Source organism: Adiantum capillus-veneris, chromosome 24 (genome assembly GCF_014529385.1).
Source record: "Adiantum capillus-veneris isolate H3 chromosome 24, ASM1452938v2, whole genome shotgun sequence".
Lineage (NCBI taxonomy): Eukaryota > Viridiplantae > Streptophyta > Polypodiopsida > Polypodiales > Pteridaceae > Adiantum > Adiantum capillus-veneris.
The window spans coordinates 49,796,394-49,814,888 of record NC_140954.1 but is presented as its reverse complement, the minus strand read 5'-3'; positions in this window follow the sequence as shown (position 1 = coordinate 49,814,888).

The window sequence follows — 18,495 nt, the reverse complement described above, 5'->3', positions numbered from 1 at the left end:
TGGGTCAACGATTGCTAGGATGGGAGCAGTGGCTATAGCTCCCTTGAGCTGTTACTTTTTGGGATTCTTCCCAAGAAAAGGTCTTACTTTTTGCTTTAAGTTGATCCGTCATAGGAACAACAATTTTGGCATAATCACGGATATACTCTTGATAAAATCCAGCCATGCCTAAGAATATTTGAAGCTCCTCGACCGTGTTGGGATGTGGCCATTAAAGAATGGTAGCGACCTTGTCAGTGTCCATCTTGATGCCAGAATAAGAGATCACATGAACGAGGTAATGTATCTCTGTTTTAAAGAAATCGGAGTTGCTTTGCTTAGCATACATAGCGTGAGCTCGTAGCTGTTCGAACACTTATTATAAGTGTTCTATGTGTTGATCTTCAGTCTTACTGTAAATGAGAATGTCATCAAGGAAAACCACAACAAATTTTCCAAGATAGGGACTTCAGACACTATCCATAAGTGTCATAAATGTGGCTAGAGTATTGCTTAAACCAAAAGACACAACCAAAATTTCAAAATGCCCGAACCGTGTTCTAAAGGCAGTTTTAAGATATCTTGCAAAAGAATACGCACCTGGTGGTAACCTGAATGAAGATCTATCTTGGTAAAGTATCTAGCTCCATGAAGTTGATCAAACAACTCATCCATTTGAGGCAGGGGATACTTGTTCTTGATGGTTATGGCGTTTAATCTGTGATAATCTACTCACATGCGCATAGTACCAACTTTCTTTTTTACCAATAGAATTGGTGATGCCCAAGGCAAAGTGCTAGGTCTAATGAAACCACGGGCGAGGTAGTCAGCCAACTGACTTTCAACCTCCTTGGCTTCTTTTGCACTCATACGATAAGGTGGTGTACTCACCCGTTTAGTGACTGGAAAGACATCTATGCCATGCTGCACATTACTTGTAGGGGGTAAACCCGGCGGTAAATCACTTGAGAATACATCACTATACTTCGTGAGTAAGTGAGTTATATTTTGCCGTGCAAAAGGATAAAGTAAACTAGAGTTATGTTGGGATGGAGAATCTTGTAATTCTTGTAATGTTTGTTTTACAACAGTTGCATGTTGCTCAATAGAATTACAATTGAGAGCACTTTGTGCGTTAGACTTGTTAACACTTTGCTTATCATTAGAATTCATTGCAGTTTTCATATCATTACTAGAATTCACAGCACTTTGCTCTTGAGAATTCACAAGAGTTGGAGACAAACAGTAACACAAAAAGACTTCATCTAGTAAATCTGCTTTCTGTAAAATAGAAGGCTCGACTGTACATATAAGAGGTGCAGATGGTATATTTTTCTCACCAAGCAAAAGCACATGCTTACCATTGCCCATAAAGGATAAGGAGTTGTGTTCATAACTAGTGTGCAATGTGTTTCATAAACCATGCAGCCACTCACGTCCTAAAACTACATCAGCATGGTCCATGTTCATAACTTGAAAGTCAAGGGTCATCGTATGATATTGAATAATAAGCTCAACCCCTTGAACTATCGTGTTCCATACTTCCTTATCATTCCCAGACATATGCTCTACCACATACTTGTGGGAGCAGGGAGTATGTGTAAGCTTCAATTTCTTGACTAGCTTATAGTTCAAGAAGTTATGAGTTGCACCATCATCCACTAAAAGATGAACACATTGTCCGTTAATAGTGCCATGCATGCGAATCAACTCATGGGGGCCAAAGGTGGGTTGTCACATTGAAGCATGCACACAACACTTGTGCTTTTCTTGCATATGAAGAACCTCTACAACACAATATTTAGGAGATGAATCTAATGTGAGGTGTTGCACGTGTGCATGGCCTTTTCTTTGCCTTGCAAAAGAGTACAATCTTTCTTGTTATGTTGGTCCGAAAGACATCTAAAACACAAATTATGTTTCTTTGAACGCTCAAAATCAGCAGTGTTGAGAGACCCACGTGGAGTATTTTGTGATTGCTTAGGCTTATTAGCCTCTTGTGGGCGTGGAGAGGTAGATTGTCTCTTATTCCTCTTAGAACGTGTGGGAGATCTACCTCGGCATTGGCTCTTAGCCACATTTCTCTTAGCAAAATTATTCTTAGAGTAAGGAACATTTCCTTTCCTCTCTTGGTTATCATCATATATTTGGGCATGACGAATGGCTTCTTCCAAAGTTTTTGGATGTTGGGTCTTGACATGAAGACGATAGTCTTTGTCAAGACCCCTATTAAACCCCGTATCTTTTGGAATTCATCTAGACCTTCTAGTTTTAATATGATTTCCCGATACTTTGAAAGGTATTGTGTGAGAGAGAGACCAGACATGTGGCATGCATCCCATGCTAACCAATTCTTATCTTCTTCATTGTAGTCCAAAAACTCTTTGGAGAAAGAAGCTTGAAACATAGCCCAAGACAGAGGAAGATTATCTATTGAAAACGTCATCCACCACTTATAGGCCTTGCCTTTAAGATATCCATATTTATATCCGGGGTGTGTCTCCATTTTTGTAAGAACGTAGTGACCGCATCCTTGTTGTGATCACGCTCTTCCCCGTGAAACTCAGGAATGTGATATTCTTAAGCAATGCATTGCTACCTTCTGCATCTTCTGAAGCACTTGTCTCTTGGACTCGTTGAGTCATGCGAGCTTTGTTTCCTTGAACTGTGCCACTTGTGGCTCCTTGAGCCATCTGTGAATTCATAAATTTCATAAGTAGCTCAATAAGATTTATAACATTTTCATTGAGTGCAGAGAGGTTGCATCCAAGTACGCTTTGGTGATTTTCCAAAGTCTTGAGAGCAGCCATACCTACAAGGCCATGATCTCCTAGATCATTATCGTCATGCATATTAGTGTCAGTAGCACCCATGGTGTCGTGATTTTGATCTACATGCTCAAAATCAAAAGTGTGCGTAGGTGGGATATCCTCACTGGCCATGGTAAACACACACTAATGTAAAGAGAGGAAAAAAAACCGTCAACTTGTACCATGCAAAGCTTGAAGTCTTTGTGTTGTTTATGCTCGGTGACTTGTGTTGCATGCAAATCTCGCCTTGCAAAATTGTAGCGCTTCACGTGTCATTCGTCGTAAGAATACCTTTGTTGGTTTTTCACAAAAACTTGTCATTTTTTTGAAGGCTTTTCTTCACGTGTGAAGCTTCTCCCTTGAAGAAAAATGAATTTTGGAGGAAAACTTGCCTTCCTCCAAAAAGTGAAAAGAAAGGGTGAAACTACTTCCTTGAAGTTTGAAGCTTTCCTTTTTCTTCTAGCTTTGTTGTTAACACAAGCATGCTATCTTCTATACTCTTTATAATGCAGCTTAAAATTTTCAAGGAAGGAGAGGGCGTCCACGTGTCACTCCCTGGGTTCATTTTAAAAAACACCTTATAAAACATTTAATCTAAAATACAAAAGTAAAGGGTAAGATTGTAAGAAATGACAGCCTTTGAGAATGTAAGTGACAAGCCTTTTCAAATGTAAAAGAGACTTTCTATTGCACATAAAATAAATGATGAAGTTTGATTGCATATAACAAAAAGGGGATAACTTTAGTGGAGGTTTTGTTACTTAATGTAAATTTACTTTTTGAAGATATAACAAAAAAAGAAAAAATTTAGTGATTTTTTTTTTAATGGAGATGTAATTTTTTAAGATATATTTGGTTTTATCTTTTCAAGGGGCTTTTTTCAAGACCAATATTGATATGTTTTAGAAAATTTTGGAAGTATGCATTTCTTTAAAGAGCTTGAGAAAAAGAAAAAAGCTCGCCTAACATGGACTTGGGGTTGTCTCGCTTTGAGGACATACATGACATGCAAATGCAGGGATCGTTATCCACATTATTGACCATGAGAGAAAGAGAGAGAGAGAGAGAGAGAGAGAGAGAGAGAGAGAGAGAGAGAGAGAGACCACCACATTGCTTATGTGTGTGTGTGTGAAAGAGAGAGAGAAAGAGACCATCACATTGCATGTGTGCATACACATGTACATTTATGAGGGGGAGAGAGAGAAAGAAAGATTTTACCGTTGAGCTCACGCACTTTTCAAATTTTCAAGATATTATTTTTTGGCATTAGTGTATTTTTAAAAGGATAGCTAAAGTTTTTCACCCGTAGAAAATGGATTGAATGCCCGACAAAGACCAACCCTCACATTAACACCCCAAATGGGTAGAGAGATTTCCTAGTTGATGGACCTTTTACCAATTCTTGGATATTTTGTTCTTTTTATTTTTAAGAATTAACATGTGGTTCATGCTTAAAAATCTATAAATTCTTTAAATTTTGGCAGGCAAGGGTGCCAATCTAAAAGCAACAAGAGAGAACACCCCAAATGGGTAAAGAGATTTCCCAATTGATGGACCTTTTACCAATTCTTGGATATTTTTTTCTTTTTATTTTTAGGAGTTAACATGTGGGCCATGCTTAAAAATCTATAAATTCCTTAAATTTTGGTAGGCAAGGGTGCGAATCACAGAGAGAGAGAGAGAGAGAGAGAGAGAGAGAGAGAGAGAGAGAGAGAGAGAGAGAAGAGAGGGGGAAGGGGGGAGGACAATTGTTAAGTGCTGTATTTAATGTGTTGAAATGCAAAGTCCAACAAATGACGCAAGAAGAGAGAGGAAGATAGAAAAAAATGCTCGCGTGTAGAAACAATCTAAAATGACTTTATAAGTTACAAGAAAAGCCTTCAACAAAAGTGAATATCTATGGGGAGGAGGAGGAGGAAGAGAGAGAGAGAGAGAGAGAGAGAGAGAGAGAGAGAGAGAGAGAGAAGATGAACAAGAAGAAAATTTTTAATGCCATCGGAACAATCCCAAAAGATATATCTCACAAGATGGGTAAGAATAAGGTTATTTTTGTTTCATCTTCTCTCTCTCTCTCTCTCTCTCTCTCTCTCTCTCTCTCTCTCTCTCACACACACACACACACACACACACACATGTCTTGATAAAAGGAGAATTTGAAATGTTGTAGGAACATCCAATGAGATCTCAAAGATCTATCCGATGGTAGAGAGAGAGAGAGAGAGAGAGAGAGAGAGGCAGACCAATCACAGCCATCTATATTTTTCTTTCCAAAAAATTTAGAAAAAGGAGTTCGCGTCTCCTTTTTAAATGTCCACTTGGGATAGTCACTTCAACTAGAGGGTTTTGGGGGGGGAGAGGGACGAGGGGAGCATAGAAACTTTGAATATCATAGTTACTGTATTGGAACAATAGCAAGATGCCTATGTGTGACAAATGTGACAAACTCGACATATGTGACAAATCTTTCCTTCAAGCATATATATATGTGTGTGTGTGTGTGTGTGTGTGTGTGTGTGTGTGTGTGTGTGTGTGTGTGTGTGTGTGTGTGAGCGCACTATGTGTACATATAGACATAATTGGAACATATCAAGATGTCTCAAGCCCTCTATGACAAATCTTTGCTTCAAGCATATATGTGTGTGTGTGTGTGTGTGCTATGTATACATATATATATATATATATATATATATATATATATATATATATATATATATATATATAGATACATACATACATCCATACATACGTACAAGGATAGAAGCAAGTAAGAGAATGGAGCAGAGATATTGAATCCAATTGCATTCTTATCATTGAGACCAATTCTAGAACTCACTCCATTTATAAAAAAAAGTTCTATTATTACATTGAATTCTCTTAGATCTCATCTCTTCACACCATGCTAACTTATCTAATCTCTATAATCAATCTTGGTAGCATTGCTAGATCAAGATAGACCAAATGAAGGAATCTCTCTCTCTCTCCATATATATATATATATATATATATATATATATATATATATATATATATATAAAATTTATTTATTTACTTATATTTATATATAGACCAATAGAATTAGAGCACTCCTAAGTTTGTTGAACAAGGGCTAGCACCTCATGAAAAATAATGTCTATGAGAAGCTTCGAATCTTGGTATCAAAGAATGCTTTGCAGCATCTATTAAGAGGTTGTGTCATGCATCACTTTTATAAATGTGATAGACTATACATGTAGGAAGAGAGTATTGACAGTGTTCCACCACTTGGAAGAGAAGATAGCCCTATGAGAATAGAGGCATTGTTTCCTTGGCCGCAACAACGCGCGGATCAAATACTAGTTCCTTGTTATACACAAAAAGGTTGAATAACTCGATGGTAGAGTGTTGGCCTCTTACCCTCATGGGGTGGGTACAACCCTTCTTCATGCAAGGGTTTAGAGGGCCTTCCCACGTGTGCAGCAAACGGCGCCAACGGAGCCTTCGATGCCATTGAGTTGTCGATCGAGTTTGCCTTGGTCGTACGCTGTGGAGGGCATAGGTGGAGCGATTGCGGCCGGCTATCCCTGTCTGCCTTCGCATGCTGCATGCAGAAAACTGTGCCTGTCTTCTTTTTTCTACACAGCAGAGAGGTCGCTATCTGCAAAACGTGGGAGAGAAGCAGCGCGTCGCATGCACATGCAACCCGCTTTTCCCCTTTTCCAAAAATAGCTCGAATACCAGTGAAAGGATGGTGATAATGCGTCTGCTAGTCTCCACTAAACCATGCTATCTTATAGCCTCCCCCTAGCATACACACTGTCTGGCTGTGCTGGTGGGTACCCATGTCCTTACAAGTGGAGTGTAAGTTAATGACAATTCCAAAAAATAAACATAGAAAACCTCTTGAGACATCAATTAGTTACAAAGTAATTATTGCACAGATGCTGAAAAACAAAGACATGGAGAAATTTCATGAACTATTTAAATTCATAATCAAACAGCTACTAAAATGTTTCTAATGAATTCTACGTGAGTGTCAAGTGGAGTATGTCAAAATATATCAGGAGTTGGTAGGTTGAGAATTCAGAGATCTCAATGGTCTGTGATGCGTGACAACATGACATAGGCAAGTCCTGGTGCAAATGCATCTCTGAAGATAAGAAGAACTTTGCTGGAAATTGTTGCCCCTTGTGCCTTTTGTCTTGAATCATGGCATATGCAAGTGTGAAGGGTAACATGGATTTATGATACCATGTACCATTGACCACAGTTTGTTTATGCTTCATACGATGGAGCACCACCTTTTTCCCGGTACAATGAATGAGGACAATGATACATGTAACTTGACCTACTATGCTTTTGTTATCGCATTGATAGTGCATGTTGCATTGTTTGTTGCAAAGACTATATTAGGTAAAGTGGGAAAATCCCAATTCCCAGGTTGGACAACTTTCAACATATCATGTATAAGGTAATGAGATTTTTGTCAAAGATGTCAATTTGCTTAAGGTCTCATTCCACTTTATGCACATAGATTACACATTGAGAACAAAATTGGACATCAAGGCCATTAGGAAACTAGTACATTGCATGCATTATCATTTTGTATGCTCTATTGTCCTTTTGTATCACTTATCTCAATGTGAAGAGCTTGGTTTCAAGGCCCACCACTTGTCTAAGACAAGTTCAAAGTGAGTAACTAAAACTTCTATTTGAGGTCCACCACTTGTCCAAGCTAGGACCCATTGAGAAATACAACCCACTTTTCTATGACATTCAAGCAAGGTCCATCTCTAATCTAGGACTTCCTCATTTGAGGCATGATGCATACATAAAACATGAAGTATATGCTTGGTTGCATCATAGGAGTGTTGGTTTCATGGTGCACTTATCCAAGCTAACCTCCCTTGACTTATGGAGGAATGCAAAGCCCACCACTTGTCCAAGCTAGGTTCCCTTGAACTTATGGATGAATGCAAAGTCCACTTCTTATTCAAGCTACGCTCAAAGTGATAAAGTTAGTTAAAATGATTATCATTGACTATTTTTAAGTGGTCCTCTATTGCAACAAATGAGATTTGGTTTGAAGGTCAAGCAACTAGGTTCAAAATACACATAATGAAATATTTTCCACCTACAAGAAAATATATTATAATAATTTATTTCATATTGAATAGGAGAAGGTAATTTCCAAGAAGAATCTAATTAGATCTAAACCTTCATGAAGACATGAATGCATACATTGACTCCTACGACAACTCAAGAGTACATGCAGTTAGATTCCACATTTTTCCTTTCAAAGTTTTTTAATTTTCTAAACCTCTTTTACATGAAGGATGTAGTAATAGAATGCTTGAAGAAAACATTTGTATCCATAAAAGAGATCTCTCTCACACATACAAAGTCCATGAATTCTCCATTCTACACTTGCAAGTTTTATTTTGACATCAAAACATCAATTTCTCTTAGTTACAAATACATGAAACGTTGAGATGGACTAACATAAAATTTCTCTAGAAACAAAAAATAATTATTGTTTACTAAATGATCGAACATAGATACCAATTAATAAAAAAGAAGTCCCAAAAAATTGGTGCACTCTAACAATACATTGGTGTCTCCTTACAACAGGATGCACTCTAGTTATACATTAAAGACCCCTTAGAGCAAGGTGCACTTTATTAAAGTGTTCATCAAATTGACACATTGTTTCTCCAAGATAAAATTTATATCATGTATACTAAAAGATACCCATTACAAAAATAAATGAGACATCTTGTGGATTATTGTTAATTAATTCTTTTGCATTGATAAGTATACACCAAGGACATAATTTGTCTCAAAATCGTAGTTCTGATTCACAATTGTGTTGTACGTATATTTTCTCTTGTCTCTTGCAAACAACCATCCTACCAACCATGTCATCATTGTTTCTTGCAAGAAGCTTTAAAGTTGCCTAGATGTTTTCCTCCATATCCTTGGAAATATAAGATATATCCCCAGCATGTTCACTACACATCACCTTGTATGGAGTGTCATAAAAACTTAAGGTATTTTTTGCATCCAAATCCTCAAACATCTTCCACATATGACTCAAATTTTTGTGATAAACCCTTCTTAATCCTAGCATGATGTTTGGATTCTGGCAAATCTTGCTACTCATAAGCATCTTGAACTTAGTATAATGCTTAGGGAAGCATTTTTGTATGATGTGTTGCACTCTTGTTAAGTTATAGCAACCCCATAGCCATAGCTCAAACTATTCACTGCAAAAATCCAAAAAAATCTCTGCATCTGGACGCACCACATGAAAAACTTAATCTTATCCTCCACAAGTCGCATTTGTTGAGCCCAAGTTGGCATAGAATCTCCATGTTTTGTTTCAATTATCTTGAGAATAAATCCCTCTAGATCCAACATAAGTACTCTTTTGATGTCCTTGTTGATAGCAAGTGGTAGGTGATAATGAGATGGTTGAAGCCTTAGAAATGGTCTTGGATGAGGTTGTTTGGGTAATTCAATAGTTTCCTTCAAATCGTTCATGCATATAGCCAATCCATTTTCCTGTAATGAATTTGAAATAAAAAAACAAGAACATTTAATGTTGATGAAACAATAGACATGAGTTTTATATTGTATATCATATGGTAATATTAGATGGAAAAATCCATCTACCAATATACTCATTGCCATAAACAAAGTCAAATTGAAAACCTAACATTTTTTATGTTGCACTCTCTCTTAGTCTCAATATCATAAACTTCAACTAGATCTAAGTCAATTAGTAAGTAGTAATTGTCAAAGGTATGCTCGAAGTGCACAAGTTCTTAACCAATTCTTTACTGTAGAATGGGTGTTTAGGTATCAAGTCTACCAATTTTCCAATATAAGATCCATTTGGATATGGAAAGAGAAACTCATAACCACTTGTGCAAGTGATCAAATAAAGTTTAAATCTTGATTCCTATAACACAGGATTTTGACTAATGTCTACTCAATCTTAGCATATATAGAATTAATGTCCACCACTTGTCCAGCCTAAGCATGGGACATTAATATAAGGTCCATGGCCTATTCTCAGTTATATATTGGGGATTTAGTCTCAAGATTCACAAATAATCCAAGATAGGATTCATTGAACAATGATGACAAAAACATTACCCATTATCCATGCTAGAGCCCATGTGCATAAATTAGCTATGGAATTAAAGGTCCACCACTTTTTTGCAAACTTATGATTGTTTGTTGCATGGGGAATTTGGTTTGAAGGACCACTGCTTGTCCATGGTTGCAGCATGGAGAGAATCAAGGTGCACCAAATATCCACGCTAGGCTTACTTTCATCATGAAAAGAATCAATGAGCATCACTTGTCCAAGCTAGGCATAACCTATTGATACAATGACACCACATGTGAAACCCAAGTGGTGGATCTCCTCTCGGTTTCCATTTATTGATAGGCTAAGTGGTAGAATTTTCTTCCAGCCATGTGTGAATGGAGCCCAACTTAGATAAATGATGGACATTGAAATTGAACCCCGATACTACAACATATAATAAGTTGATCAAATGATAGAAAAAAACACTATCCATTCTATAAAATAGCATAGGTGTGGGACCTTATATCAAGTGGTTTTCCTTATAGCTTGGACAAGTGGTGGACATTTCTTATTTCTATGCTTCAATAGGGCTTAACATGCACAAGTGGTGTCTCTTGATTCTTTCCACTCTCCAGTAGAGACTAGCTTGACAAATGCTAGACTTTGAAATCGACCTCTTCATGATACAAGATAGAGTGGATTACTAGAAAAGTAATGGACCTTGTAGAGTGGTTTTTTTAAAACTAATTGAGATAGATGGTGGATTTTTACTTCTCTCTATGTTTCAATGAAGCTTTTCTTGGATAGGTGGTGGACCTTTCTCCTCTCTATGATTCATTGGGAACAAGATACAATAACTGTGTTTTAAGGAAGCATACCTTGGAAAAATGGTGGACCTTACTTCTCTTCAAGCTTGGAGAAGTTATCAAATTTACTCTCTAAGTATTTTAAGGAAGCCTAGCTTGGACAAGTGGTGAACCTTGCTTCTCTTCAAGCATCAATAGACTAGGGTTTAGGTAGTTGGTGAACCTACCCAAACATAATGAGAAGAAGCACTCACTAATCATTGAAGCTAAGCTATAAGTAGGTATCTAATATGTTAGCCTACACGGCCTTTGGATATTAGCTTCCATTTGTACAACTAAATGATTTAAGTAGGAAACTCAAGTATTGATTTGAAGGCTTTTCACTTGTCTAAGCTAATCTCTAGCTCAATCATCGATTTTTGAAGGTCCACCACTTGCCATAATCTAGGCTCCAAAAGATTATTATAGAAGAAAGCTCCACCATGTGTCTAAGGAGGCAACATTGAAACATGGGAAACTACTTGTCTAAGCTGGGATCCCTTGAAACATTAGTATAAGAAAAACTCCACCACTTGTTGAAGCTAGGAACAACCATAAATGATATTATTTCTCATTAATTGGGAAACCCTTGATGTAATTGTACATGAAGAATTATATTACAAGGCCCACCACTTGTCCAAGCTACCTCCAAGCTACGATAATATTTCTCACCATTTGGAAAATCTATGGTATGTTGTACATGAGGGGTTTTTCTCCAAGCTCCACCACTTTTACAAGCTAGTCCTATTGAAATATAAGGTAGAAGCAAGCTCCACCATGTATCCAAGCTAGGCTCCATTGGAGCTTGGATAACCACTTGTCCTATCGAGGCCACCTTGAAACATGGAGGGAGGAAAATATTCACTACTTGTCCAAGTTAGGCTACATAAATAATGTGTGGTTAAATCCAAAGGGCCACCACTTTCTCAACCTTTAGAGATGCAAGGTGTACCAGATGTATAAACTAGGCATGAGAAAATACCAAAAGATCCACCACTTGTGTAGCCTATTTTCTTTAGTAGCAAGCTCCACCATGTGTCCAAGCTAGACTCCTTTTGTACATGGAAAGTCACTTGTCCAAGCTAGGCTCCCTTTAAACATGGAAAGAAACAAAGCTCCACCACTTGTATAAGCTAGGGATTACATGTTCTACCTGTAAGTTTATATCTTTAACAAAATTGTTTCTTACAAATGGTGGACCTTACTTATCTTCAAGCTCGGAGAAGTTATGAATTTACTCTCTAGGTGTTTTAAGGAAGCCTAGATTGGACAAGTGGTGAGCTTGCTTCTCTTCAAGCATCAATGGACTAGGGTTTGGGTAGGTGATGAACCTACCCAAACATAATGAGAAGAATCACTCACTAATCATCCACAAGTTAGGCTATAAGTAGTATCTAATGTGTTAGCCTACAGGGCCTTTGGATATTAGCTTCTATTTGTACAAATAAATGATCTAAGTAGGAAACTCATGTGTTGATTTGAATGCTTTTCACTTGTATAAGCTAATCTCTAACTCAATCATAAATTTTTGAAGGTCCACCACTTGTCTAATATAGGCTCCAAAAGAGTATTAATTGGTTTATGGTAGATTCTAAGTTTCTCAATGATGAAGTATAACTATAACAAAATGAGGCAATCAATGAATTAATCAAACTAAAACTACACAAAATTTTGCCTTTTTTTGCCAAATTAAAAAAGTATAATCTAATGTTAACAAAACTTTAAATTATAATTGAAACATTTACAAGGCAAAAAATAGGCGATTTTAAGAAGAAGCATAATGTTAATTTTCATATATAGTGTTACAAACTCAGAAGACATCCCTCAAGAAATTGATAAACAAAATCTAGGTGTTTGCTTTGTTAATTTGAGAAAACATATCAAAACTTGTATCGATTGAGCTCCATCAAGATATACCCTTGGTGAGAACCTTCAAGTAGGAATAAAAAGAAAATTTGATCAGATATCATGGATATGAATGTTCAATCTAGCATGTTATCAAGCTTTAAAACATTTCAGTATTACCTTAGGGATTTTTCTATCGTGCTTCAAAAGATTGTTCTCAGCTTTCACCTTATTTATATACGCCTTTGCAGTGGTTGCCTTCAATGGTCCTTTTGTGCTACAACCAAATTGCCTAGCTAAAGAAATCAATTGTGGTGCCTTCATGATTTCAATGGGTGTACCTTCCTTTGTCAATATTTCTTGTATATGGGCTCTTCTTATTTCACTTTGGTGGTTGTGTCACTTGCTCGGTACAATTTATCCTGAAGGGTAGTTTCACCTTTGTCATATTTTGCAAATGTTATTCTTCTTGAGAAGAATACCTTAGCTAACCAGGCATCATTTTTATGCTTCAAATACTCTATGATTTCTTTGTATTCATTGTTATTTGTTACTTCAGGTTGTCCATAATAATTAGAAGCAATCAAACCGCGCACATCCCTTCTCTCATCAAGATGAAGCAAGTAGGGAGAAACTCCCCCAAGAGAACATTGTCGACCATTTTTTCACCATCAAATTGTGGTGGAAAAATGCAATTGTTTGCAGGTGAAATACATCCCTTGTAAGGAGAGTCATCAATAAGCACTGTTCTTTGTGGATCACATTCAAACCCCATGGCAATTTTGGCCAAAGGCTTGAACATTGCCTCAACATTTGGATTGTCAGGTCTAATAATTTTTGGCTTTGAGCGGTGTAGCAATTTTCTTGATATAGACTGCAAAGAAAGGTAATGTATCCTCAGTTGAGTTGTTTAGTGCTCTAAGGATTTGAAGCACATTGTCCTTAGTAGCCGTTGACCAGATTGCAAAATTAAAATTTTATAATATAATCGTCAAAAATTGTATGCAACCTGGCCTAAGTATAATATATCTTTTTGAATCTATCTGCATTGACTTGTGGTGTGAGGATGGCTGAGGGGAACGCTTCAATAATAGACTATTTAAATCCAATATAATTGTAAGCATGAATTTATCATCATTTATACTAGATGAAGTAGCAGCAATTGGAAATGGACCAGGAGTAGATGTTTCTGCCTCTTTTGAAGTAGATTGTATTGTTGGAGCACTGATTTCTTGGTCCACATTACTACAAGCTTGATCAAGCTGCACATCACTAGACTTTGGTATAAATATATCATCCGTCTTGGGCACTTCACAAATGAGAGAATCAATAGATTCTATAATTGTTAATTGATTCATAGGGGCTTTGTCAATCCCAATCTTTGAATCTAGGAAATCATACATAACATTTTTTTCTAAAAGTCACTAGAATTTAATTCACCATTTTAACATGTAGAGTTCCAAGTAACAAATTTATTCAAGGTAAAATCAATATTAGTTCAATCCTTGCAACCATTGTTAGCATCGATACACAAGGCACCACTTGTCTAAACTACAATCTATTGTGGCAAACTTGTCAAGCCTACACTCTATTAAATATTAGTAAAGTGAATACTAAAAGCCAAAACATGTTCAAGAACACAAGGGCACAAGGTCCACCACATGTCCAATCTAGGCTACAAGAAAAAAATAGATCTTTGTCTTAGATTTGGATTCAAGGGTCACAACTTGTTTAAGCTAGCTAGCTTCAAACTACACCAAAATGTTGCAAAGATGTCCTTCATATTCAAGGTAAAATTTATCAAAAGAAGAAAGTAATATTGCAGCCCCTACCACTTTTCCAACCTAGATATTTATTAATTTTTGATAAATTTTCTAAAAATCTTGAGTAGAGTCAATATTCTATGTTTAAGGTAATCAAATAACTTAGAAAACACATTAAGTGTAAGAGTACTCTAGATTCTAGCTAAACATAAAGTAAAAAACAATCATATACAATTAAGTGTTGAGATTCTATCAATAAAAAAACAAAATTTTAGATGTATTTAAGATTTTCATCCGCATACGATACTTGAAAATATCAAGTAAAGTCATAGTCCCCAAACAACTCTTCTCCTGCTGCAACCCGACAAATAGTCTCAAGGCATACATAGCCATACTCTTTCAATTTGATGTGCAAATATGTGTATTTGTGCCAAGGTGTAAAATTTGGATCAAATGTATAGCGTACATTTGGTTAGACACATGTACCATGAGAACCATTTATATAGCCCAACATATTTCTTTCTTCTACACAACCAAGAATGTATGCTTGATCTTCCTCCTCTTCTACATTTGGATCTTCTAGGAGAAAATATAGAGGCTCTTGGAAATATTTTGCATATCCTTTTTCACTTTTGAAATATATACTTATGTCCTCCATAGTTTAGAATAGACACACCACTTTGAAGGGCAGTATACACAAAAAGCCCATAACCAGCTCCTTGAATACATGAAAGTCGCACTTCAAAAGCCACCCCATCAATATTAAAAATTACATTCTGGGAACAGGAAAAGTTGGTCTCCCAAAAGGATCTCATTATAATCATAGCGTGAAATAAACCTCATTTTTATCTCACTTAACTCCTTTGTATCTACAAAAAAAAAAAAAACATTATGCATAAATGCAAGGACTAGATCAAAGAATGATATACTATTGGGATGTCCATCATATGGAAGACTCAGAGTGTCTCTTACATGGGTCCTCAAAATATTTCAAAAATTCAAATCTTTGAGAAACATAGCACACATGTCTCCAATATATTGCCCATTTGAAGAATAGAGAGAACCAAGGTCCACCACTTGTCCAAGCTATACATTCAGCATTAATACAAGGTCCAATAACTGTCCAAGAAACCTATGATATTTGGTAACATGGGATGCATTGATGCAACAAAGGTAGCCTAACTTGTTGGTCCATATATGTTTGCTTATAGACTAGTGGGATAGTTTCAAAGTCATCACTAGTCAAAATTAGACATAGGACATTGATACAATGCTCCACCACATTTGAAACTTATCTTCTCTAGTAGCATGGGTGTTTCAATCTCAAATTTACCACATCTTGAACATATACTCTATTGTAGTGTAAATATTTTGGCTTGTAGGTCCACCACTTGTCCAAACTTGGATTTTTGATGTATGGATATGATCAAAGGTCCACCAGCTCTCCAAGCTAGACTTATAGCACAATTTCAAGGTCCACCCCATGCACAACCTATGAGGGGCTGTAACATGCAAGGTCTTACTTCAAGGTCTACCATCTTCTCTCCAATGCTAAGGTTCCATTGAAGCATGGAGAGAAGCAAGGTCCACCACCCAAGCTAGTAATTCTTTCCACCACTTCAAACTTCCATGATATATTGTCCATGGGGTTCAGCACTTGTCCAAGGTAGGTGTTCCATTGAAACATGGAAAGAAACAAATATCTTCCACTTGTATAAGCTAGGCTGCATTGAAATATGGAGAGAGCGAGGCGAGCTCTACCACTTGTCCGAACTAGGCTCCATTGAAACATGAAAAACCCATGAGATGTTGTACATGGGTGGTTTTGTTTCAAGGTGTACACTCGATTAATATAGGAAACTTTGCAACATTTAGAGAGGTCAAGCTCTACCACTTGTCCGAGTTAGGCTCCTCTAATACATGAAGAGAAGCAAGCTTCACCACTTGTGTGAGTCAGGATCCACCAAAACATGGAGACAAGCAAGCTTCACCAACCTTCGCTTGATGTATGGGGATAATCAAGGTTCCATCATTTCTCCAAGATAGGTATATAAAATAATTGTAAGCTGCACCATGATATGTTGTACATGGAGAGTTTTTCTCCAAGGTCCACCACTTGTCCAAGTTTACTCTAATGAAACATGGGAATAGAAGCAAGCTCCACCATGTGTCCAAGTTAGGCTCCATTGAAACATAAGAAACCACTTGTCTAAGCTAGGATCCCTTGCAAAATGAGCATAAGAAAAACCCCACCACTTGTCCACGATTTAGACAACCATGAATGATATTGTTTCTCACCAATTGCAAAACCCTTGATGCGTTTGTCCATGGAGATTTTTTTTACAAGGCCCACCACTTGTCTGAGCTACCTCCAAGCTACAATAATATTTCTCACCATTTGGAAAATTTATGATATATTTTACATGGAGTTTTTTCTCCAAGATCCACCACTTGTCCAAGATATTTCAAACATAAGGTAAAAGCAAGCTCCACCATGTGTCCAAGCTAGCATTGATTGGAACTTCAAAAGTCACTTATCCAATTGAGACTCCATTGAAATATGGAGGGAAGCTAAGGTTCACCGCTTGTCCAAGCTAGGCTACATAAATAATGTGTGGCTAAATCCAAAGGGCCACCACTTCTCCAACCTTTAGAGATGCAAGGTGTACCAAATGCATAAACTAGGCATGAGAAAATACTAGAAGATTATTTGTGTAGCCTATTATCTTTTCCACCATGTGTCCAAGATGGGCTCTATTGAAACAACCCTAAACCAGATATATATTGTACATGAGGATTTTTGTGTCAAGGTCCACCACTTGTCCAAGGTAGGATCTATTGAATCAACCCTAAACAAGATGTATGTTGTACATGGGAAGTTTTGTTTAAAGATCCACCACTTGTCTAAGATAAGCTCTATTGAAACATGGTGTGAAGAAAAGCTCCACCACATGTTCAACCTATGATTCATAAGTAGTAGTTCATTTAGTTCAAAGATCTACCACTTGCTTAACCTCTAGAGAGAGGTGGAAGGAAAGTTATCTATCTAATCTAGGAATGGATATTTTTGGTCTCAAGAATCATCGAGACATTGACGGCCGGTTTTCAAAACCGCTACCGCAAGAACCAACCCCAATCAGGGAGGGAGCATAATACAAGGGAAAAAAAAAGACATTTTAATATGCACCACCACCCCTTCCATGATTGCATGTAGTGGGCCGCCTCTCATCTTGGCCACACTCCTCCATTATCACCAGAGGACAAGCTCTCTCTCTCTCTCTCTCTCTCTCTCTCTCTCTCTCTCTCTCTCTCTCTCTCTCTCTCTCTCTCTCTCTCTCTCTAGCCCCTCGGCCTCTCTCTCTCTTCCCCTTGTTCAAGCCCATGCGGGTGCAGCAGGGTCTCCCTCTCTCTCTCTTAGCACACACACACACAAACATAGCCCATCCCTTCAGCCCGCCATCCTCTCTCTCTCTCTCTCTCTCTCTCTCTCTCTCTCTCTCTCTCTCTCTCTCTCTCTCTCTCTCTCATCCATCATTGGACCATTGACCCTCTCTCATTTCCATGTTGAGACATCCACGAGGCCACAGAAGAGAAAAATCTCTCTCACACACTACCTACACACACCACACTACCCCCCCCCCCCCCCCCCCCCCCCCAACTCCCTCAACACTCCCTCTCCCATCACTCATGCTCGCCATTATCACTCTCTCTCTCGATAAAGCAGCCCATGCGGGGTGCAACAGAATCACCTCCTCTCTCGCTCATTGCCCACACACACACACACACACACCGACACTACACTACACACACACACCCTTGTGCTATGCTAGTAGCATGAACCCTAATCACATAATCACAACACCATCACCGTGCACAAAATGAGCACCATACCTCCACACACTTGTAATGAAGGGTTGAAGGCATGATTTCAAGAAGAAGAATGATGGATACACTCATGATATTCCTCGCCATGAACTCCCATCTCTCCATTATGCCTCCTATGGTCTTGTTCCCTTCTCATCTTCTCGCCATACGCTACCTATTGTATTCATCTTTTGCAAGCAATCAGCACACTCCATCTTGGTGCCATACCTTGTGTCACTTGGGATACACTTCATTGTGAGCATGGTTTATGTTTGTTCTTGCCATTTTTTGCTTATGTTAAGATGTGCGGATCT